The sequence below is a fragment of the Halichoerus grypus genome, chromosome 6 (genome assembly GCF_964656455.1).
Source record: "Halichoerus grypus chromosome 6, mHalGry1.hap1.1, whole genome shotgun sequence".
NCBI lineage: Eukaryota > Metazoa > Chordata > Mammalia > Carnivora > Phocidae > Halichoerus > Halichoerus grypus.
Window position 1 is genome coordinate 138,739,142 of NC_135717.1, and position 26,069 is coordinate 138,765,210.

The 26,069-nt window shown below is 39.2% G+C and overlaps 1 protein-coding gene across 8 annotated transcripts in view; it reads left to right on the forward strand.

The window, feature by feature from the left end:
• The window catches only part of NAV3 (neuron navigator 3), a 799,918-nt gene that overhangs the window by 6,519 nt on the left and 767,330 nt on the right, over nt 1–26,069 (forward strand). For 2 of the 8 annotated variants that reach the window (XM_078076338.1, XM_078076339.1), the window contains exons 2-3: nt 17,628–17,801; nt 19,208–19,260. The exons of the other annotated variants lie outside the window; for them this stretch is intronic. The gene's annotated coding sequence lies outside the window, so the exon portion shown is untranslated. The remainder of the gene's footprint in view (nt 1–17,627; nt 17,802–19,207; nt 19,261–26,069) is intronic. 8 annotated transcript variants of the gene reach the window in all.

Genomic DNA, 26,069 nt, shown 5'->3' on the forward strand with positions numbered 1-26,069 from the left:
TCTGCTAACAGCTGGCAGTTTACCAGTTTATCAGCCGTCTGAAAGAGCCACCTTGGAAAGAGGGTGCTTTAGTCCTGGTAAGGTCTTCAGATGATGGCAGTCTTGGGTAACACACTGACTGTATACTTTTGAGAGACCACAAGCCAGAACCATCTAGCTAAGTCACTTGTGAATTTGTAACTCACAAGGACTGCCTGAGTTATTAAATGTTTACTCTTTGAAACTGCGAAATTTTGGAGTAATTTGCTATGCAGCAGCAATATAAATACCTTAAACGGCCTCAGGGTCATTCTTATAAATACTAGTTATTGTTTTATAGATAGGTAGAAGTGCCAGTTAATAGAGTTCTTGTTGACAGAATGCTGTTTAAATTCTGCACTTAACCACAGTGAATTACTGGTATCCTGATCTTTTACACTTTAACTCCTCAGAATGAATCTTTTTGTGGACATTATCCGTCATTAAATGAGGACAGAAGACCTGATGTTTCCTCTTTCATTAGTTGCTAACTTGGAACTTAATCCCAGCCCTTCCTTTTGGCAATGGTATGTGTGAAAAGTTCAGCTGTCTTGAAATTTTGAAAGCAATCACGGGCTGGGGGTTGAGGACTGGGACGTGTTTCAGCTGATACTTGGGTAAGCTTTGACATAGTATCATAGTTTACCTTCAGGTTACTCCCAGCACACACAAAATCCTTAATGATTTAGGCTTTCATTGTCATACAGACTTTTCTTCTGTTGCCTACTAAACAGGGTAAGATTTAAGTGCCCGAAATATAATATGACCCAAATGATGCCCTGGTGACATTGCCTCATGTAGCCCTTCTTTATGAATTTGTACTTCAGGCTTTTGTGGGTGTTACTAGGTTTCCCTTCTAAGCATGGTTCTGGATTATATGTATCAATCTTTTTCTCATTGTTGTATCACAAGTTTAATGAATTCTAAAACTTGGATATTATCATAGGTAGAATAGAGTCTACATAAGTGCAAAGTTTTGGTATACTTGAAATTGTGTGGATCGGAGAACGGAGAAAAGATAATACCCTCACTTTTTACTTAATGAATCTGTTTTATCTATATAAATTACCATCCATAAAAATTTAGAAGGTGACTGAATCTTTACTATGTATAAGTTGGTGCTGAGAACGTGGGAGAATAAATACTAAGAAGTGTTTTTTTTTAATTATGTTATGTTAATCACCATACATTACATCATTAGTTTTTGATGTAGTGTTCCATGATTCATTGTTTGCGTATAACACCCAATGCTCCATGCAGAACGTGCCCTCTTTAATACCCATCACCAGGCTAACCCATCCCCCCAGCCCCCTCCCCTCTAGAACCCTCAGTTTGTTTTTCAGTCCATAGTCTCTTATGGTTTGTCTCGCCCTCCGATTCCCCCCCTTCATTCTTCCCCTCCTGCTATCTTCTTCTTCTTCTTCTTTTTTTTTTTTTTTAACATATAATGTATTATTTGCTTCAGAGGTACAGATCTGTGATTCAACAGTCTTGCACAATTCACAGCGCTCACCATAACACATACCCTCCCCAATGTCTATCACCCAGCCACCCCATCCCTCCCACCCCCCACCACTCCAGCAACCCTGTTTGTTTCCTGAGATTAAGAATTCCTCATATCAGTGAGGTCATATTATACATGTCTTTCTCTGATTGACTTACTTCGCTCAGCATAATACCCTCCAGTTCCATCCACGTCGTTGCAAATGGCAAGATTTCATCTAAGAAGTGTTTTTGAGTCTTTAAGTTGGTGTGAATATTAGGTCCTTCTCATAAATGAGCCACCAGTCTCATGGTTTGGAGTGTAAGGTTTTAGTACTTTTGCTGTGTACTTTGTTAGGTAGGATAATTAATAGGATTGTTGCCCCTGGGAATTTTTTCAGATCCATGGTTATCTTGGTATGAAACAGTGATGCTCTTCACCTGCCTACACCAATATCAAGCTCTCTGGGAATTGAAATTGATTTTTTTCCCAGTCCTTAGGTATTTGAACAAGCCTCACCTGGGAGGACTTGGAACACCACAAAGCAGTCATTCAGAAATTAGTTTTTAGGACATCACAAATGAGTTGCATCACAAGCCTCCAGAAAAAGTTAATGAAGTTACTAGTTCTTGATATTTTTATGTTTGAGCACTGGGTGCAAAAAGAACTACCTTTAGAATTAAGGATAAACAACGCAGATGTGATTTTTTTGTTCTTTGTCAAATGTGTAGAAATGAAAGCACTCCAAGTTGCCAGTGAAAAGGACCTATGGCAGACATGTATAAAGTCTGAGAGTGTTGTCTGAGATGTCTTTTGATAAGCGTGCTTTTGCTTATTTGTTGGCTAATATGTCCCATCTTGTGTGCTTGTTTTATGTGCTTTGCACATTTGTCATTGCATTAATTTACCCCACAAAGTAAACATGGTGTTTAAGCAAAAGTAAAGTTTATAGATACACATTAATTGCCTTCTATGCTGTGGTAAGGATGTCAGGGTTACAGAAATGAAGAAGACAAGGTCCCTGCCCTAGAGGAAGTTGAATGTGCTTAATTAAAATTTTTTTTTATTTTTTATTTTTCAGAGTGTTTGGCTGCTTATTTATAGCTAGACTTTACAATTTATTATGGTTAAGCTGCACTCAACACAAGATCGGGTTGAATTATGTTACCATAATTGAGAGTTACCCTGGGTTCTACACTGTTAATGAATGCTAATGCTCTTTTGAAGGTCTCCTGTATATGGCCTCAATAACCACAAAGGCTTTTCTGCCGAGAGCCGATAAACTCTCATGAATGTCGCAGGAAGTTGCATTAGACATTATGCCATTACCTATAGCTTTTTCCTTTTTTGCTAACTAAGAATGTCTCTTCAGGGTATTCCCTATAGGGCAAATATCTCATACTCTGGAAATATATATATATTTTATATATTCCCCACCCCTACCACCCCCGGCCAGAGTGGAAATGCATCTTATGAACTTTTAAACTTCCTGATGTTAGTGCTTGCTAATTATAGTTTAAGAATTGAGGTGGGGTTTCTTTAGTAGTATGTTAGGGTCCCAGAAATGCCTGAATCTTTCCTGCCAGTTACCGCCATCCCTGTGCAAGGACCCCAAGGAAGATCTGTGCAGGCAATAGCAGCCAAAAGGTAATCAGAATACCACTTGATTAATAGCTTGAGATGGTGCAGTTTACCCTTGCTGCAGGGTTCTTTGGAAGATGGTAGTTCGGAACGCATACTTTAATCTTGAGTCCAAATATGTAAATATATTTAGTCTTGCTATGCTCTGGTCTAGCCACAGTTTAGGAAGGCGAAGTCAAAAGGAGAAGGAGGGACCCTAATTTCAATTCAATAGCCATAGAAAACTAGGAAGTCAAGAGAGCGAGAGGGAGTAGACCTTGGTTTTGTGCTTTATTTATTTATTTATTTGGGGAGGGGTGCAGAGGGAAAAGGAGAATCCTAAGCAGGCTCCGTGTCCAGCACAGAGCTGGATGCGGGGCTTAATCGCACAACCCTGAGATCATGACTTGAGCCGAAATCAAGAGTCAGATGCTTAACCAACTGAGCCACACCCAGGCACACTAAGGTTTTGTGTTCTTTAAAGCATAATCACTCTGCTTGCTAATAATTGAAGTCCAGGCACTGTTTTTGGATATGACTTAATAGAAGAGCAATCCCTTCTTTGAAGGGCGTGGACAGAGGTGACTGGTGAGGTAGAAGAGAACAAACAGTACCGATAAAGTACGGTAGAGGTCACAATCTCTTACTGAAACCTAGGGTAAGAACTATTTCAGAAGTGGACATTTTCATACTTTAGAAACTCAGTAGAATGTATGTGTGTGTGTATGTAGTGTGTACACACACACACACACACACACACACGGTATATTATGTAAAGTCTGACTATGACCTGGGGCAGTATCTCTTGTCAAATAAATGACTATTTCTGTAAGAAAATCCATAAATAGAGTAAGTGGGAGTAGTAGATAGACTAATGTCCCTCTCCCAAAATATCCACATCCCAATCCCCAGAACCTGTGACTATGTCCCTTTTCATGGCAAAAGGGACTTTGCTCTTAAAATTAAGGTTTAAGGGCTTTGAGATGGGGACGTGATCCTGGATTATTTGGGTGGACCCAATCTAATCACATGGGTCCTTGAAAGCAGAGAACTTTACCCAACTGTGATCAGAGGAGGAGATGTGATGAGAACAGGGTCAAAGAAGTATGACTTGTCTTTGAAAATGGGGGAAGGAGACCGTGGGTCAAGAAACGCACTGTAGAAGCTGGAAAGGGCTAGGAAACAGATTATCCCCTAGAGCCTCTAGAAAGGAATGCAGTCCTCTTGACACTGAGTTTAGCTCAGTGAGACCCCGGTTGGACTTCTGAACTCCAGAACTGTAAGACAGTACTTTTGTGTTGTTTTAAGCTGCTAAAACTGTGGTAATTTATTACAGCAGTGATAGAAAACTAATACAGTGGAGATAAAGATTGTGTAACCTTATTTTACTTTAGGTTGGCTTATAAAAAACTTTTTGATTTTCAGAACACAAGCAGGGAGGAGGGACAGAGGGAGAGGGAGAAGCAGGCTCCCCGTTGAGCAGGGAGCCCGATGAGGGGCTCCATCCCAGGACCCTGGGATCATGACCTGAGCCGAAGGCAGATGCTTAACCGACGGAGCCCCCCAGTCACCTGATTTTCAGAGCTTTTAGATTATGAATTTCATTTAGGGATTGTGAACCTGTAAAGGGAATCAGGAATCTTGATGTTTTCACTGGATGACTTCATGATGTTTGAATTTTTAGTCCTGGGAGGAGGAGATTCTTCGAAGAAGGCCTTTTAATCGCTACCATCCTAATACTTGAGGCTTTGCTGATTTCTTTGTATTCATTTCCATTGCCTTTATGGATCTTACAATGGTTGGTGATGGCTCTGGCCGACTTGACTAATCATGGACTTTGGTTCACTGTAAAGCGGATTAAGGTAATGTAGGTGAGGGGACTCAAACTCCAGGGTGCTATGCAAATGCACATTGTCCTTGTTGATTGTATTTATTAGGGAGTAGCTACCTCCAGTCCTGTTATCGAGGTTGGGGGTTAGCGGGGGCAGAAGTACTACAGGACGATGCTGTGAATGTGGCCGCAGTATTATCTCTTTCTTCTGGCCGCCAGAAATCCTGCTCCTCTACCTCAAGTCTCTGTTAGTGTGTGTGGCTCCAAGGGAGGTGGCATCTGGAATGAATGTCTCACCACAGAAAGACTGGATACCCTTGGGCTCACCCATGCACCTCATTGTGCCATATACCTCATTGTCAGCCATTTACGTTTAATTACATTGAAATGTGAAGTGAGGAAGAAATCTCCATGTTCTGCTTCTTCTCATGGTAGAATCCAGGGCAAAGTCTACATGTGGAAATTTTCTAGAAAATGCCCCACAAAGTATAAAGTGCGCTTTAGAATACGGGGTAGCAGTTTACACTAAAAATGCAGTGTTTGTTTTCTTGTGATGCTCTGCTTTTGTAGTTAGGTCCCATTATTATGAAATGATTGTAGTTGTCTGATTCATGTTTGAAGGTTATGCTTTCAGTGAACTATTACAAGATGATGGTACTAGCTCCGATTCAAATTAAAATGCTAACTTTGAGCATGCCCCTTGCAATGTCCTTGAGTTGTAGCTGAATCTTTAGGAACATCAGTTGTCCTATTGATTCTTTTGATGTCCAAGTGCTGGGAGACTGAGTCTTACTCTGTCTGGTGTGTGTGTGTGTGTGCATGCACGCAGTTGTGTTACTGTTTTTCCTTCATTTTCTCACTTGACATCTTTCCTGTAATTGCTATGATATATAATCATGAATTTATTTCAACACTTATTGACTACTGAATTTTAATTCAAGTGTCTATTTAAAGTAGTTTCAGAACCCAGAGAGTGCCTTATTCTTCATGCCACAGTATATTGGGCTCTGGACTATGTGATAGGGATGTAGACTTAGCCCTTAATGAGTTTATGTCTAGCAGGTAAGGGAAGACTTGTGCAAAGGGAAATGTGGCAAGTTCTGTAGACAAGAACAAGTATCCATGGAGGGGAGGAGATGAAGGGGGGGAAGTCCTCTTCTGGCTGGGGAAAATGCAGAATGCATGAAGGACAGAGTGGCTTTTGAACCATGGAGGGTAGCCTTGAGACATGCAGAGATACAAGAATGGATATTCTAACTGGGAAATGGGATAGTAAATTATTCAAAATTGAATCTGTTCCATGGCATATGGATCCCTGGGATTTGGCCCTGCGTCCTCTTGCATCTGGCCATCTTTACCTTATATTCCAGCTGTGGGGAGCTATTTGTAGAGTTCTCTAAGTGTCCTCTTTCCACTTTGGACCTGTGCTAACAGGTACAGTTGACAGTGAGCTTTCTATATTGAGATTTTTTTTTTTAAAGAACTTGTTTTAAGATGTAGATATTACACTCTGCAAATCACATCTTCATACTTGTTCAGTACTGCCAGCTACAAAGTCCAAGAATTCCAGAGCTTGTAGTACGGGAGGTTTGTTATTCAGCTCCACTAATGCCACTTATACATTTGTTCCTTTGCTTATTGTTTCTTCTTTTTTTTTTTTTTTAAGATTATTTGAGAATGAGAGAGAGCATGTGCGCTTGTGAGCAGGGGGGAGGGGCAGAGGGAGAGACTCTCAGGCCGACTCCTGGGAGCACAGAAACCAACGCGGGGCTCCATGTCATGACCCTAAGATCATGACCTGAGTCAAAACCAAGAGTCAGAAGCTTACCTGACTGCGCCACCCAGGTGCCCCCCTTCCTTTGCTTATTCTTGAAGCACGTCTATTGCCAAAAAGGCAAAGATGACAAAGTAGTTGTTCTTAAGGAGCTCATTGCTGGTGAGATACTGGAAAATAGTTTGAATATGAAAGTTTCATAGTCAGTCTAGATGTATGAAGAAGATGCATGGGAAAGCAGAAGTGGGAGTGACCATTCTGCCTGGTGGCTGGGCGTCAGGGAAGGATGCCCAGAGAGGAGATGCTTGAACTGAGTCATGAAAGATGAGTGGGAACTTACCAGATGGACAAAATGGAGTAGGATGTTTCAGGATGTGACTCTGCAAGTGTAGAAGGACATAAGGGAACATGAAAGGTTTGGGAACAATCAGTCCCCAGGAGCAAAAATGTGTGCATAGGTCAGGTGCAACCTGGTGAAGCTGGAAGGGCAGGCAGCCCAGAAAACTTATAATTTCTAGATTAGGGAGTTTGTATTTTATTCTGGAGGTAGCAGTGATCATTGAAGAATATTGAACAGGGATGCCATGTATATGATTCTGTTTGAGAGGAGATATTAAAATTACAAGATCTTAATATGTAATTGTTTAATGGAGACCATACCATGTAAAGAGCTGAGTCTTTACAATATGATAACACTTCTAATAGACTGTATGTATGTGGACAAATGATTCAGTCTCTCCAAATCTTAGTTTCTTCATCTGCAAGTGGGAATGATAATAGTACCTGTCTCAGAATTGATGTGACAATTAGGTGGGCTATTGTTGCTGAAGAACCCAACTATATCGTGAGTGTATAGTAATTAAATAACATTTATTATGCATTTTGATTTTATTAAGAATAGTGAATAGGTGTCCAACATGAGGTTGGCAATGTAGGAACTGGATGCTTCCTTAAAAGTCAATTGTATTGTTTTAACTTTATAACAAAGGCCCAAACCCATAAACTGAATTTTTAAATATTTTCTGAAATCTGAGATTGTCTTGTTTACCTGCCTGAGGAAAGAGCATTAGAAAAGGAGATGTAGTAGAAATTAAAAATGAATCGCTAATGTGGCAGACAGTGTTTGGGACCCTGACTGGGATTAGCCAAATTTGGGTGAGGTTATTGAAATCCCACCCCACAGTTAGCATTCTTATGTCTCAGTATCAGCAAAGGTAGCATCATTACATGAGGTGATCTACAAAAAACAGGGACTGTTTAAGGTTGAAAGAGTTTCCTCTCCATGACTCAATTGGTCCAGAGCAATGTGAGCTGAAGCCTAGGGCACAAAATTGTATAAAGGTTGGTCATGGCTTCTGCTGGCCTTTTAAGGCTGAGTAAATTGTCAGTGACTTGTGGATAACCACAAAACTGTGTTAAAATATTCACTCAAAAATCCCTCACATACCATTCTTAGATATTATGGGTCAGCAGATAGTAACCACTTAAGTGTAATAAAAAATTTTCAGGAAAGAATAAGATGCAGATTTCATGGTTCTTTTGGTAAAAATGTATTAGTGAGTACAAAGTATTTCACAAACAAAAACATTCTCATAATTTCAGGACTTTTGTATACCAAGATGTATTCTATATATCATTGGCCTTTCTGTTAGTAAAATATCAAATAATATTTTTGTAAGATAGACTGATACTTCATAGCGTACTTATAATTTTATTAATTGATAATTGTATTTTCTTTGCTATTTTAAAAAGTGTTTTGAGTTATCTCCCTATTACTATAGCAAGGTTTTTTTTTTTTTTAAAGATTTTATTTATTTATTTGAGAGAGAGAGAATGAGAGAGAGAGCACATGAGACGGGGGAGGGTCAGAGGGAGAAGCAGACTCCCTGCTGAGCAGGGAGCCCGATGTGGGACTCGATCCTGGGACTCCAGGATCATGACCTGAGCCGAAGGCAGTCGCTCAACCAACTGAGCCACCCAGGCGCCCTATAGCAAGGTTTTTAAGGTAATTACCGTGATAATTTCTTTGGCTGAGAGTGGTTTTAGCTCAGTGACTTTCCAGTTGATGTTGAAACATTCCGTTTCTAAAGAGCAGGACTTTTAAGTGTTTGTAACTTCTTATATAATCTAATATAAAGGTGAAGTCAGATCTTGGTCTTTTTTTTTTTTTTTTTTTTTTTTTGAGAGGTTACTAAAGATTGAATGATGAATAATTGTTACTCTCTCAGTCATGTGAATCACCAGTACCAAAGGAAGGCACAGTCTAGAGAAGTTTTTAATGATAAGTTGGTGCCATTAATGAAAAAGAAGTGGGTGGTAAATTATAGATCCAAGCCCTTGAAAATTAACCTCTAGCTCATGTTATTAGTTTCATTTTTTGCTTAGAGCTACAGTTTAATTTTTTTGATAAAGCAGTTTATTGCCCTCTAAAAGATATTTAAATTAGAAAAATGCTTCTTTTGTGTTGCTTACCTAAAAGGAGCAATTTACCAGTGGCCATGTTATGGTTGTTTTTCTCATTTGCATTCTGAACCCCCTCTTAGGGCTCTTGTTAGGAGCCTGTATAGATTTATTTGTAGAGGAGGATGCATTGAATTGGACCTCAGGATTAAATGAATTCCGTGAATTAGAAGGATGACCTTGTAGACAGAAAAAGATTTCATTATATGTCTTCCCTGTTTCCACTGTAATAGAATTTGTGTTGTATGCCTCATGTTCAAACCTTTTGTGTATGTGTGCGTGTGTTTGTGTATGTGTATATGTGTGTATGTTACATCAAAAGAACAGATTGAAATTCAGCACTCAGGCAGTGGACAATAAATTGGCTGAGTTCTAATTGTGAGGATTGTAGTACTACATTTTATTTTCCCTCCTGTCATGCTCAGCAAATAAATAATTCTGTTTACATTTCAGCCTCCAAACGTCTCTGGACATGATGGCAGTACCATGTGGGCAAATGGTTTTATGGTTAGGATCCGAGTTATACGGATTTTTATCTCTTGTCTGTGTAGCCAAATAGTGTAAAGCCTGGTATTTTGCGTAGGTATTAAAGCTTTGCAGGACTGAGAGAGGATAAAATAGAGGGGGATGGAAGGGTGGAACCGCCAGCATCTTTTTCTAGTTGAAACACAGTTCACAGCTGTATGCTAGAAGGGGAGGCTTTGGAAACTTCAAAATGATCAAACCAAAGGGCAAGTTCTAACAATTTGCTAATTGATTAGCTTTAGGTATAAGGGGGTGCAGTTAACATGCTATTGCAGCCAACTGTTTTGTTGTTGTTGTTAAGTTTATCTGACTTTTAAACCAGATTCGTCTGCTGCCTGTTCATACTGGTTTTATTCTTCTTGAGGGCCTGATTGATTTGACCAAGGACTGAGTCTTCATGCTAGCTAGCTGTGACAATGGGGGGTAAATTAAAATAGCCTATGGCCAGGGTAAGACCATATCTGAGAGGTAATAGAAGAGTCCCTAAGGCCTGGTGACTCAAAGTGCTCAAATTCTATTTTCTCCACCAGTTAAAAACAATTTTAAAAATGGTAGCCTTTAAAGTATGTGAGATATAATAAACCGTTTCCTCTTTTTACAAATTGGTTTAGAAAAAATCTCTAGGAAGGAAGACTACAAAAAAATATTTTACTGTTCCCATGGCAGTGTAATGTTAATAGGAAATAACTAGTTGATATTCGTTGCATTGTTGCATTTATATAATTAGTTTGCTTTTTTCTGAAATAGTTTGGCATATAATAGTTTCAAGTTTGGAAGGTAGATAGTATTTTTGCCCCCAGTTTATAGGCAGCTAAACAGGCTTGGAATGAAGTTTAGTGGTTTATTTGAATTCACAAAAATGATTAGTGGTAGAGTAGAATTAGAACCCAGTGTCACTAATGCTTAGACTTGTGAATTCACATCTATGATTAAGAAAGGGTGCAGAGATTCTGTCACTCATTATTTCTGGGGCAGTACTCGATCCCACGACCCTGAGATCATGACCTGAGTAGAAGGCCGACGCTTAACCGACTGAGCCACCCAGGCGTCCCCATGATTGGTCTTTAGTTATGCCTCTGCAGTGTTGAGGGAAGCCATACATAATTTAAAATCAGTAATGACAGTTGAAAGAGGCAAAAAAAAAGAAGCCTGGTCTGCTTGTTTTACTAGGCATGAATGGAAAGAACTATTCTTTAAAACACTTCTGCTTGTGTTCTGGGGTCAGCGTGTTTCATTTGTGACATAGGCTTCGGCAAAGCTGGTAGTTTTGCGACTGAATGGTGAATGATAGTTACACAATGCAGTCTCTTTCTTCTGTACATCGTAAATCGATCAAGTTTGATAATTTTTGTTGCTATTCTCACTGAAAATGGTCGTTGTGGATACTCTGCTCATTTTTCCCCCAGGAGTGTATGATTTGAAGTATTATCATGTTCTTTTCATTCTCGAAAGGGACTTAATAAAACCTGTCTCTGGGATGAATAAATACATTGTTATAGGTGTTGAAATTGTTTAAATGGGAAATGTTTATTCTCTCCTTGAGTAAAGCTACATTATCCCAAACATAAACATTGCCAATTAAAGGGTTTGAATGTGTCCTTCAGTCAACTTAAGATCACTTTGTATAGCAAGGGTTCAATCAAATACCACTTTTAATCATCTAATTACATAAAGGAGATCAAGTTTTCTTGCCAAACAAATTACTGGGGAGGAATAATTCTGTAAGTGTACAGTCCTGAGTGCGTTCCCCACCAACAAAGTAGTTTTTTGAGGAAATGATGCTCACAAGGTTAAAGTTGTATATGCCTTTTAATTTTTGGAATAGTTGCTCATTACTTTGGAAGGAATATGGGAATGTTTTATTGTATCTGAGGAGGAAAATTAGTTTGGTATTCTGTTCCCTTCCCCCACCATCCCTGTCATTACATTCTTGAATCTCCACGTTTCCCTTTCTGGAGTAACCTTTCTCTCCTCCAAGTCATCCAGGTGTCCTGAGGCTTAGAAGGCCAAGAACACAACCTTTTCCTTGGCAACAACATCAGTTTGTCATAGGGACAATTTCCTGGATCTTACACAAAATAGTTTTCAACTTCCTATGGTTCTTTTTTAAAGCCATTTGCTTGTATATGGCTTTAGATATTTCAAATAAACCTTATACAATTTTACAAAGTTAGTCATATGTATGTTCACCTCATTGAGGCCCAGTGAGGTTAAGAGATTTGCATAAGCAGGTTTGTGTTGGAGAGGAGATAGGAATGCAGGTCTGTTTCTTCCTGGATCTTTGCATTTAAACTAGGAAATTGGAAGGTAGTGCAATTGCCACGGTGAAATAACCTATTCATCTTTCTTGTTACAGTACAGTCTCCGTTACAATAGGAAGTCCTATCTCAGCTAGGCATCTACTACCCTGAGCACATGCAAAATAACCTATTGTTTCAATGCAGGCACTATTGGAAAATATGCTATAGCTTTTCTCATCACAGTTCCATTGCTTATTGCCTACTTCTACTATTTAGTTTTTCTTCTGTCGCCAGTAAAATTTCATGTGAGCATTAGGAAAAGAGTAGACATTGACAAGATTTTTTCACGGCAACCTGTTAGAATATTGCTGGGAACCTGGGAGTGTACGATATTGGGAATATATGAATAAGGGGCTTGTCTTAATCCTTGTTCTTTTCTCTCTGCATTTGCATTTTCTAGGCAGGCCTCTGGATATGAAGGCAGCATGGCTATGCTGAGGTGATACGGCTGGGTCAGCATTTGCAGGGAAGTGCATAATTTGATCCTGAGTGTGTTTCAGAAATCTTTCCTTCTTCTAGCTAGGAAGAAGCTCCATTGGGATGGATTGGGTGTGTAAACAGCCCTTTTCAGGGAAGCACAAAATAAAGGATGCTCTCTACAGAGATGAGGTCACATTACGAAAGGCAAGAGCAGTGACTCATGGCATGTCAGGGGTATCCGCCATAAAGAGTGGTCATGAACCATCTGCAGAAACGTTTATCAACTTGCAGCACTCCCAGAGAAGGAAGGAGACTGCAAATACATGCCCTAAGGTTCACTGGAGCAAGTAGGAAACTGCTCAGAAATCTCACATTTCATCCTAAAAATGAATGCAGATTTTACATTCCATTTCATAATTTTTGTGTTGTTAGTTACATTACTCAAAAATAGATAAAATTGAAAATCTAGAAATAAGGACAGTTTGTACTGGATTTCTCCTATCCTTTAGTGGATGTCTCTGGGTCATGTTCAGATAGTTTTTATACCTCAATTTAAGTCCTAACTGTACTGGAAAAAAAAAAAAATCACCAGTATGACATAACTTTTCAAAAGGACCATACAAGTAGGCTCTACAGTGTTTGATTAATATCCAAGGCAAAGAATCCGTGTAGTGTATAATAAGGAAAAATGTCCAGTGACCGTTTAAATTCTTTCTATGACTGTTACTAGGGTATAATGGAATTCTTTCCCCTGTTAGGGGAACAAATAAAAACAAAAAGCAAATAAAACTTTATTTGATAAGAGAATAGTACTGTACAGGAGGAAGAATCTTATGAGATGCTCTGATGCTGGCTGAACCACATGAAAATGTGGGTTCTCAGGCAGATCTAGAACCTTTCTGATGTGGGTGACTGCATAACTTATTGTCCCTTTGTGGGGATGCTTTTTAAAATTACAGTGGGTCATCAGGCACAAACCCGGACCGTCCTGGGCAAACCAGTCACCCTCTTTTCAGTTTTTTTGTTTGTTGGTGAAATGAGATGATTGGATTAGGTTAGATGTTTTTAGGCATTTCTTCCTTCAAGAAGCTCAAATATAAAACAAACAAAAGGCAAGTTCAAACTGAAGCATTCCAGTTTCCCACCCTCCCGCCCAAGCACACCCCACCCGATGATCCTGAGGGATCCCTGGAGCAGTTGGAAAACTCTGACATTCCGTCCCTGTATTCCACCCATCCTTTGCCCTTCACTGGATTCCTGTGCCCCATCTTCATGTTAGGCAAATGTGAATTCTAAGTATTGGGCCAATGCAAATCCTAGCAGAAGAAAAAGGATATATAATCTCACCTGAGGCCATGGGGTATTCCTTTTGGGCTTCATGACTTCTTTGTGCTTCCCCTTAACTCCTATTGGCCTCTCGCAGTGGTAGGAGCTTGGGCAAAGTTGTTTTCTTCTAGACTTTTTATTGGTTGAAAGACCTGAACCTTCATAATATACTTCTAGGAATGGAGACCTAGATAAAGCCTTTAAAAACAAATGGTAAGTGAGAAATTCTTCTGTGTGCCTATAAAAGTGATTGGGCTGTTCCCTGACCCTCCATAGGCATGAAGAAGAGCATCCCAGTGCTGAGACCCTAGGTCCTACACAGTGTAAACATAAGGCTATTTTTGGGGAAGTATATGAAGGTACACAAGAAAGTAATAACCTTGACTGGCCTACTAATTTCCCCAGTGCAACTAATCAGTTAATTCTATCATTTGTTCTCTGTCTCCTTGTTTTTCTGCTGTATTCTCTTCCCTTCCCAGTCTCTTTATTGCAGACATCCCATCCATCTTCCTGCACATGATTTGGAGTGTTGTTCCTAAGATCACCCTAATCGCTGTGTCTCAACAGTTCTCTCAGTGAAAGCTGCCTCTCCTCTAGGCCTGTAACATCCAGGCAGCAGGAATCCAAGGTCTTTGCAGAGGGAGAGGGATGAAGTCAACCCCCTCTCCCCTGCCATGTCGCTGATGTACTAGCAGACATGCTACCAAGAGCGAATGTAATACTCCATTCACGCTGGACATTAGCTATAACAAAAGGGAGGAGAAACCAGCTTCTGATCACTCCTGTGTTTGTTTTCTCTCATTGACTGGGGCAGGCTCTTGCATTTTTGTGTCTAATTCCTTCTCAGTGATCATTGAGGGGCTTCTCCTCTTGGATGCCATCAGATTCTTGGGCTCAGTGGTCTTAGACGTCACTTGAGGCAAGTAGACTTTTTTCTTTTTGGTTATTTCTTTTTAAAGCACTATCGGTTTTTTTCTGCTTTAAGTTACAAGACTGCCTTGGGCTAATGATATTCCTGTCTAGGTTTGCTCATCTTTGGAATTCAGCTGCTTCTTGGTTGATGGTACCTCCCTTTCTGGTTCATTTAGTTGTCTGGACTATTTCAGGTGCAATTATCTAAGAATGAATGGCTGGAGGATGATATCTATCTATAGCTGTTTGATATGCCGTAGGAGGTATCCAGGTTGCTATAGGTAACAGACGTTAGCTGCAGTGAAAAACTACGTGACTATGGTTTCTCGGAGAGGCGTGAGCTCTCCCTAGTCATTGACTGGCGTCTATCAAAAATAAACAATTTGAATAATTCATCATTTATTCAGCCCCTACTATGTGCCGTGCTTTTTTCACAAGCCTTCCCATTTAATGTATTGATAAGGTGGTTATTTGTACCCTATTGCTGCTATAACAAATTGCCACCAATAGAGTGGCAACTTAAAACAACTAAATTTGATATAGTTATACATTAAAAGGGCCACAAATTTCTTAAAGAGGTCAAAAGTCTAAAAATCAAGGTGTCAGCAGGGCTGTGTTCCTCCTGGAGGCTCTAGGGGAGAATCTGTTTTCTTGCCTTTCCCAGCTTCTGGAGGCTGTCCACGTTTCTTGGCTCGTGGCCTCTTCTCTGTCTTCCAAGACAGCAGTGGGTCATCTTCAAATCTCTCCTCTGATTTCTGCATTTGACCTCACGTCTTTTTCTCTGATTCTGATTCACCTTCCCCCTCTTTCCCTTGTGATTACATTGTGTCCTCCTGGATAATCTTCCTGCCTCAGGATCCTTTAGGTAATCCCATCTGTAAAGTCCCTTTGACGTGTAAATGAACAACCCGCAGGTTCCAGGGATTAGGATGTGGCCAGTGTTAGGGGCCCATTATACTGTATCTGGGAGGTAGTGATGGCTTCTGCCACCAGAACCATAGCAGTCGCTTACATGTATGAAGTCCCCGCTCTGTTCCAGTCAGGAGAAGGGTCTTACTTAATCTTCACCACAACTGGAGGAGGTTGGTATTTTACAGGAAGGCACTGAGGCTTGGGGAGGTTGAGTAACCTGTCTAGAGTCCTGCAGCCACTTGGCTGCAGACAAAGGATTGCAGTCCAGGCTCTTCGATGCCAATGTTCATAATCTTAACCACTACCCGGTTCCACAGTTATTACATGTTCAGTACAGACAGACCTGAGTGAAAAGAGGGTGTTTCTTCTGGCTCGCACAGGTAGTCAGTGAACAGGGTCAATATTCAAACTGCATCTCTTGGATTCCAAAGCCTCCATCTGCAGTGCTGTTCTCCATGTGCTGATATCAGACTCTGGTTTTACCAAGATTTTTGCCTTCAGTTGTGGTTTTCATGACCTTTGTTTTGTTTGTTCGGTTGGTTTTTCCTTTCCGGAGTGCTTCTTTATCGGTGAAGTCAGGTGGAGAAGGTTGTCACCTAGGTCCTGATGTCGTGGTGTTGACAGTTAATGGGCAATGGCCTTGGCCGCTGCAGCTGAGCTACCTTGGTCCTGCTCTGCCCTCTTCAAGCGGAGTTCTCCGATGGCCTTATTGTAGGTTGAGGCGACCACTGCTGCCTCATTTAGAGCAGAGACCCTGACTTACATTGAATTTCAAACACCGTCCCCACGATGGAAAGCTAATGTTTTATGGAACCAGCCACAATTTAGTTACCATAACAACTTGGTAATACTCATTCTGTCTTGGCTTACTGCCTCCGAGTGTGATGTACAGCAGTCATTCTGGCCGCCTGAAATGGGCTCTCACCTTATTCTTGTCAGGCGTATTGATAAACAGCTCTGTTTCGTGACACATTTCAAAGTCATCCTTCCCTTTTTTTTTTTTTTTTTTTAATGTTGCTGACCTTCTCTTAAGCTGCAGGTTGTATAAAGACAAGCTGCTGGCAAACAATGAATCATGGAACACTACATCTAAAACTAATGATGTAATGTATGGAGATTAACATAACAATAAAAAATTAAAAAAAAAAAAAAAGCTGCTGGAGTAACGCCGTGATTGTGCCGCTTTTCTATTCCTGAGCTATTTTATCATGAAATCACATGTCTGTGTGGTGGGGGAGGGGGGTAAGGAGAGATATAAGTAGACGGTTGAGTCCATATTCTTGGAGCAGACTATCATAGTATCATAGCGGTGTATTTATGTCATCTGCCAAAAAGAAAAAAAAAGCTTGAAATAATGCTAAATTTAATCTCATTCTTTATGCTGTAAATTTGACATACCCTGGAAAAGGTGTGGGCAATACAAAGAGAGGATTCATTTTTTTTTTTCAGTCAAGCATTTTATATGCATTAAACCATTAATGTCTAGTATTGCCTTGATAATCTGTAACCTGTAGCAGAATTTAAATTTTGCATAGGGGAAATTTTGCATAGATGGGCTGGTGGGAATTTGAGGGGAAGCAGACATAAGGATTTTGTTCTGTATTCTAGTTGGTAGGAGAGTGCTGTTTCAGGAAGGATTAATAGGTATTCCTTGGGGAAGTGGGGAGGAAAAGACAGGGTAATGAGGCATTCTTTATTCCTCTCTGGGAGATACAGAATCTATATTCACATTCCAAGGCTCTGAAAAGTCCAGCAGCAGAGAAACCTATTTAATTAACTGCTTTATTCAGCCATGGGGGCTGTGGGGACCCCCTTTCCAACAGAGCATCTGTGAATATCTTCTAGAACACTGGGAAATGGTGCTTTAGAGCAGTAATGATAAAGAGGAAACTGAAGCTAGGATTTCACCTTCGGTTCGTAACCATTTCTGTAGTGATTCAGCTATGGGACAGACTCAGTACTTATATTCTTCATTATTAGCTAATGTGTTGTGTGCTTCCCTCCCCAAATGTTTAAAATGGCTTTCTTGTGGTTTGTGCCTTCCAGGATTCCATATATGCATTGATTTTGAGCAATCTGTACAACATTCTGTTCAACTTTTCTTTCTCTAAATATGTGAGTTCATTGCTAAGGAAGGTTACGAAGTCTCCTTTGGAAAATTCTAAGGAAAAGTACTGACCATTTTTATGGATGGCTATGGTTCGGTCTTCTATGAATCAGGTAATACATATGCTGAAATCTGTATTTTTATCCTAATTATTTCATTTAAAAACATGGAAGTCTAGTGCTTAATAATAAAGAAATTCTAAGCTCTCTGTACATTGGAGAGAATAAATTAATACCTCTCTTCTAATGATGCAAAAACTCATGTCTAGAGATAGGAGTTATTCAGTATTACCAAGTAAGAAGACTGGCTATAGAAATTGGAACTTTGACTTCCTAGGAATGCATTTCCATGTTTTGTTGTTGACAATTTTAAACAATTGGACTAAGCAAAAATACTTAGCAAAGAGATATGAGACGCCTCTTGATGGCATCCCTTCCTAAAGAGGCAAGGTGGAAAGATCTGTGTCCTTCTCCTTGTTGATTCTCTAACACATTCACTGTTTAAGATAGCTTTTATTGAGGAATGGAATTTTTAGGTTGATTTTCAGTATATGTGCCTATCCAAGGTATTATGCGGTGTTAATTTTTTTCCCCTTCCAATCCAAAAGAGTTGGAAGAAAGCATATTTGAGTAACTGGGTATGGAGGAACAAAGTTGTTGACTACCGTTTTCTTCATAGATGTTCCATCCCTGGCCCAGCTGGCTTGCTGGATATTTGACCACAATCCCATGAGTGCTAGTGGTCAGTGTATTGTATTTGATTTAGCAGAGTCAGTAGCTTTTCTAATTCAGAACAGCTTTTGTGTACTGTGTTGTCTACCCATGGTTCACATTATCCAAATAACAATGCCACACCACGATTGTGAGGCAATTGTTAATCTCTGTCTGATGAAGCTTCCCCATGTCCCATTTGTTAAATTTGTTAGAATTTAATGTGCCTCTTTCTTCCTTTGTTCCTTTAAAAAAAAAAAAAATATATATATATATATATATATATTTTTTTTTTTTTTTTTTCAACAACAGCATTGTCTGGCATTTTTAGGTAATTGATTTTTGCATTTACATTTTGGTTAGAAAAATGGCTGTGGTACTAAGCAAAGGGGTTGGATTTATCCAGCACTGTCTATATTGTTAGCCAAGAGAATTGTATGCTAGAGTAACTTGATAATAGAGCACCCAAATGTATACTTTCATCTAAAATTTTCAAGTAATTTCTCCTTTGGTGATACAAAATCAGAGCTGGGGCAGTCAACAGATAATAACCCAAAGTGTTAACCCAAGATGTTTTGAAATATTTGGGTATTATACACAGCTCAGGGAAAGAAATAGCCGCTCATGTGTGTGACTGCTGAAACGCTGACTTTGTTTATTTTCAATAAACATAATAACTAGTTTCATATGAGTACATAATTTCTTGGAAGAAATTTGGAAGAGCTGGAGTAAAGTGGAACGTACATAAGACATATATTTACCCGTCAAAAACATACTTCCTGATACAGTCACTCTATTTTTATTTTTAGGAGGGAAATCAGATAAAGACAATGTGTTAAAAATCTTCCTTGGCTTCAGGAATGTGAGTAGTTTGCATATTTTTTTAGGTGCTGTTAGCAGGGTTACTCATTTCCTGGCATGATATGGTGAAAGTATGTCTTTATGACAATTAAAATGAGAAGGAAAAGAGATCTAAGGATTGGGCTTTTTGAAAATTATCTCCCAAGGCAGTGTAGACAAAGAAAGGAATCATCTATGTTGCTTCAATGAAGCTATAAAAATAAGACCTGCTGTGGGCATGAATAGGATCAGAACCCAATGTGAGTCAGTTAGATACAATAAAGACAAGAAGAAATTTGTTACACTGTCATTTCATATGCTTTATTTTTATTTTTTTTCAGTCCTCATTAGATGCTGGGATAATGTCATTAAATCTTTGTATGTATGTCATTGAATCTCTATGTCATTTAATCTTTGTTTAGTATGAGTATGATTTAGCTTTTCCAGTCTGATCATTTTTTTGTCACTGATAGAATTGGCTTAATAAGAACCATCCCTTGAATTGTGGAGAAAGTCAGAGTTTAAAGGATGCCCTTTGGGTGGGCATCCAGCCCTCTCCTTTTCAACACCACACACTCTCCAAATGACTTCCGTAGAATGGGCATGCATTCTGGGGGCATGAAGAAGAAATACCTACTTTTTGATTGTCATTTCTCAATGGGTAGTGGTTGCTGGGGGGTGGGTGAGGGTCATAGAAGTTTTCGGAGGGGATGTTGGAGTTGAGTCTTACAGGATATGTAAGAGTTTTCAGGAGGCATGGAGAGGTGAGGCAGGATGGCATGTTTAGGGTAATAAAATTGTGTTGGGAGTGCTAAATTGTTGGAGCCTAGAGCACATGGTTGGAAGGGGCAATAGTTTAAGTCTCCAGGGGCCGACAGGGACCATATAAAGCAGGGTCTCACATGTTGTGGTAAGAATTTAGAATCTCTGGCATTGGAGAGATAGTGATAGGCTTGCCTTTTATAAAGATAAGTTTGGGAGAAGAGTCTGGAGAGGGCTGAGTATTGAGAGTACGAGTTTAGTAATGACAAAACCGTTCAGCACTTTATTTAAAAAAAAATTATTATTTTTTTTTTAGGTTTGAGAGTGTGAGCAAGAGAGCAGGGGAGAGAGAGAGAGAGAGAGAACACAATCATGAGTAGGAAAGGCAGAGGGAGAGGGAGAGAAAATCTCAGACTTCATGCTGAGCATGGAGCCCAACACGGGGCTCGATCTCAGGACTCTGAGATCATGACCTGAGCCAAAACCAAGAGTCGGACGCTCAACCAACTGAGCCATCCAGGCGCCTCAGCACTTGGTGTTAAAGGAGATGTGGGCCTAAGTTAAGGTCCTAGCAGCAGAAATGGAAAGGGAGGGGTTGGCTAATGAGAAATTGAGGTGCTATGATTCTAAAGACTTGGTAACATATTAGAAATGGAGAGTGAAAGAGGGTGGTGGGAATTAAATGAGATAATACATTGTTTTAAAGTGTTGAACACAGTACGCAGTACCTGGCATGTGGTAGGCATACAGGAAATGAGAACTTTAGTTCTGTTGTTGGACAACACAGACAGTAGGAAACCTCTTGGAGATTCCTGTTTTTAGTAACAATAACTCAGGGCTTCTCTTTATATCCCCATCTTCAAACGTACACCCTAGCAGATTTCACACTCTGATTTTTCGCTTGTTAGGGAGACCATGGTCACTTTGTGTTCACTTTATGTGATGGCCTGACAGTATTACTGAAGTATTTTATAGTTGTTAACACGATCTTAATTTTTACATGTCCCTACCCAATGACCTGATGCATGTTTGAAATCCAACTCAACAGTGAAACACATCTGTTGTTGACCTTTATGCTGTCATTAAGGAGAAAGGCCCAACCCCCAACTCAGATTTGATTATTTGTTTAAGGTTTTATCCTGAAAGTATTGCCTTTCCCTTCATGTCTTTAGAGTTATATTTTCATCCTTGTTTCAGATATCTTACTTCCACTTGAGTCAGTTAGGAGATCAGGTTTATTCATAACTCTGTTGGTAATGCCAGCGAACAGTTCTTTGATGGAATATGTTTAGGGTAAAACTAGTGTGTTTGTCTACTCAGGCTGCCATAACAAAATACCACAGACTGGTTAGCTTACACAACAAAAACTTAATTCTCATAATTCTGGAGGTGGGCAGTCCAGGTTAAGTCCAAGATCAGGGTATCCAGGGATTCTGTTCCTGGTGAAATCCCTCTTCCTTGCTTGCAGACAGCCACCTTTTCCCTGTGTCCTCACATGGAGGAGGGTGCTCTCTCTTTGCTGCTTCTTATAAAGCCACTAATCCTGTCATGAGGGCCCCACCCTCATGGCTTCATTTACCTTAATTACCTTCCATAGGTCCCATTTCCACATGTTGGGGGTTAGGGCTTCCACATATGGATTTTGGGGGGACACAGTTCAGTTCATAGCAACTGGGATTGAGAAATGTGAATTTTAGGTTATTTGCAACTCTTATGTCCTGCTTACCTTTTACGTTTTACAGATATGTCTTGATGATTGTCTTAAGCTGGTTGTGTTGGTTGTTTAGATGTCTTAAGGAGTTCTTCATTAACCATTCATCAAACAGTTACAGAGCTAGGATTCAGAAGTCAGTAAGATAATTTTGCCCTTAAAAGCTTTAAAAGGGGTTCCTGGGTGGCTCGGTTGTTGAGCGTCTGCCTTCGGCTCAGGTCATGATCCCGGGGTCCTGGGATCGAGCCCCACATAGGGCTCACTGCTAGGCAAGAAGCCTGCTTCTCCCTCTCCCACTTCTCTCGCTGTGTCTCTCTTTGTCAAATAAATAAATAAAATCTTTTAAAAAAAAAAAGCTTTAAAAGCACAGCTGTAGTTTCTTACTGGAGGGGAAAAACAAACACATGTGCAGATTGTTATGGGAGTAATTGTCTCTTAGGGGATGGGAATCAGAGAAGGTACAAAATCAGAATATTGGCAAGAAAGTTATTCTCCCGAGATCCCTTTCAAGGCCAATATGGTACTTTATGTGCTGCTGAAATTGACATTGCATCATGCTGTACTTGTGTCCCGTGATTAAAGTAATGATGGAGTTAATCTTCACTACTAGCATACTAGCATGGATAATTTCCCTTCAGGTGTGGTCTTGAATTTAAAGGGAGCTGTTAATTTAATTACTTATAGTTAGTATAATTTTTCTTTAATGGTAAAACACATTTTTCAACATTTTAAGATCTCTGAAATCAGGATGTATCTTACAATCAATGATGCATCTTAATTGACAATTTTTTCTTTTCTTTCCTATTATGGTATTTATTTTATATTGTTTCTTATTTTCTTATTGTAACACTATAGTACATTTTATGGTTGGCACAGAATATTCAACGAAATACAGTTGTAAAAGCTAGGCTAATATGTACCTGAATGAGCTCTTCCTTACTATCTCATTTAATGCTCACAATGACCCTATTGTCATGTTTAATTTATAGAAGGTTTGGTGATATTAATTGCTCAAGGTAATTTTTTTTCTTTATTAGTTTAAATTATTTTCTCCATGAAATAAATACATATTTTTTTCTTAGTAAGCAAGACCACAAATCTTTCAGTAATTCTCCAAGACTGCATACTTTAAAGGAAAATATTGATGAGTTTTGCTTTGAATTTCGTATGAATTTAAATTACATAGTTCTTGGGGAGAAATTCTGTCACCTTGTATTTGCTGATGTTCCACATGCAGTATAGTAGTTTTGTCCTTCAACTTATTAGAAGATGAAGAGTTCTTTTAGGACAGCTGAAATGATACCCCTGGACCCTGACTTCCTCCAATTCCAATCTCAGTTCCATAGCTGGGACTCCTCAGCTCTTGTTTGCAGGATTGTTTTCTTTCCAGTCACTGAGGGGAATCTCTCTCTTAGAGGGAATTTCAGAAACCCAGGCAATTATCTTGATTGGCTTAGCATAAAATTAATCATGATACTGGTCCTGCTGTTTACAGTGGCTATGTTCTGTTCATTGGGTTCTCTTGTGAACAGACTTTGAAGTCAGTAGCTGAGTGTATTTTCTTATCATGCTGGGACCTCTGTAATGGTTCTTTGCCTGATCTTATAGGATCCAGGCCCTGCCTACCTTGATCCTCCTTGACTATGGCCTGTGTCTCCTGTATCTAGATCTGCTGTCTAATGCTTCATAGTGGGATCCACATTTGGACTTTCTTTGGGAAATTCCCTACTGAGCCCTGCTGGCATTACCTGGCCCTGTTTGTGGCGGATGGGGTCTGGGGCTCTGTGCTCTCATTCTCTGCCTTGGGTTCTGATTCAGACCTCCAGGACCATACCTTGAATATTACCTAGCTCCGTCTTAACCTGTTATTCAAGGCTCTCCAAAATCTGCCTCTGACTTTTCTTTCCAACAGTTTTGCACTACCCAGGACTATCAAACTTCCTTATGGTAGTTTTTACTATATTATGATTTTTGTATTTGTATATTTGTTTAAACTTGTCTAGTGTACTCTGAGCTCCTTGAACATGGGTCCATGTCTTTTATACATAAAAGATAAAAAAGATCCTCCCCATAGTATCTTGCATGTAGTAAGCAGAATGGATGAATGGTAGAGTTAATGTCTGCTAGGCACCCAATGCTTACCTGATGACTAAAAGCTTATAATAAACAGAAAAGCATTCATAGGATGTGGTCCCTGATCACATGATCTGTGCCTTATGGGGCCATGCATCTGGACTTTGGAATGATGCTCTTTAGCTTTTGAGTATTTGTTTATATATATTTTTGATCCATCTAGTGTATAATCTCTTAACTTTCCATAGAATTCTGGTTTTTTTTTTCAACTTTTGGGATCATATTTTACATATGATTTATACATGAAGTATATACATTGTATAGCTTTATAAATGAATGTTTAAAATGGTTTAAATTTTTCATGGTTCAAGTACTTTAGACTGTTTAAATGTGTCACTGGAATATAAGCTTATGAGGGCAGTGGCTTTCATGAGTTTATTTCTACATGCTCAGTTTCTGGAATAATGTCCAGGTACTCAATAAATATTGAATAGTAGGTGGTCCATAAATAGTGAATAAATTCTTTAGATTTTGTTTATTGTTTGATTCAGCTTTAATTTCCAAGTTGTAAGACCTTATAGACTCTTAGGTTTAGGAGGGAACTTAAAGCTATATATAGTCTGGCTTCTCCACCATGGAAGAGCTAACAAGTGAGTATCCTACATATCAGTTAGTAGAATATTTAGTTCAGAAATTGTCACAGGAAGCATATGACTGTGACACCAGTGAGGAAGGACCAGTTTCTCAAGTACTTTTCCCCTATGCCTCCTACTTAAAGGATTGTTTATATGGGAACTACAGCAAATTCCGTTATATTAAAGCGATTTGTGATGTCAGCTGAAGGGGCGCAGAAGTGGCTTGTTGCTGATTTGAGAGATCAGAAGCAGTTCTTCTGTTGTGTTTATTCTGTTTCTGTTCCATCTTTTCTGCCAGTGGAAAATCGCCTCAGGATTAAGAGAAGGAAAGGGTTATGAAACATTTGAGCTGTCTTTGGTGCCATATTGAATGTTGAGAGCATTTGCTTTGTTCATTTGCTTAGCCCTGTTTTGATTAAAACCATATTTCTGTAAAAAAAAAAAATAAATATTAATAACTTTTGTAGTTGACCAGTTGGCATTGACAGCAAGTAATAACTGAATAGCTAATTAGTCCTTAGAGTGTTTCAGAGTAGAGTTTATCATTTTTTCTGTTCTTGGTAAATGATATTTCTGGTGATGAAACATAGTCTGTCTGGTCCAGAAAGACCTGAAGTGTGATGGAGTCATTTTTCTTAGCTTGGATTTTCTCCATAATCTTCTTCTCAGGTGTTCTTTCTAGATTATCCTTCTATACTTACAAAGCCTTTTGTATCTTATAAGGCTAATTTTTCAACATAAAAATTTCCCTTATTTTCATTGTCCTCTGTTTGCCTAAGCCTCTTACCCATTGTTCCTGTTTGATATCTGGTGCTATCAAGAGCTTGTCTAATTACTCTCATCTATATCTCCCTTCTTGAGTTGTTGGCTTTTCGAGACTAAATAACTAAATAACTACAGACCTTCAGCTACTTCTCACTCCGTTGCTGGACCCCCTTACTATCTTAATATCTTCAGATTAGATATATCTCTTCTGTTACATGTGATTTAAAAAAAATCATGGACAACATGAGCATAGAGTAATTATATTCTTGGATATAATCATAGGGGCTTCCTGTTGAAATAAGTGAAGTTTTGTGTATCGTGAAGTAAAAATTTTATCTTAACAAATGAAGCAAGCATCCCTTTTCTTCGATTTGTAGCATGTTTGAAAATGGTCCTCTGTATCTACTGTTGTGATCTTTACAACAATTCAGTGATCATGGGTTTTCCTCAAATATAAACATGTACAAACCGAAGGGACATAAGCCTGCAATTGCATAGCTGAGACTTAATGCTAGAAAGATTGTTTAATAACGTATTTAGCATACATAAATGAGATTAAAAATGAGAAGCTACATCCCGTGCATTTGCTCCAGCCCAGTTCTGTTCGTTAAAATGAAAAATGGCTCATTCTATTTTGGAGCATTGCCATTATAAAAATAAATGTCAATATGTTTCGTACTTGCAGACTTTTATCACTTGTCTGCAAAATGCCAGAGGATGACTAGCCCAGTACTTCTGGGTGTGGGCAGTGTATTCACAGGAGAATGACATCGATTACAAAAATGTAAGATTGTCTTCGAGGAGTTTCCCCGTTGTGATGTTTATTTAATTATGCCAAATGCCTTCTTCGTTGGTGAATTCTTAGAAGAAGGATAAGAACAGCCT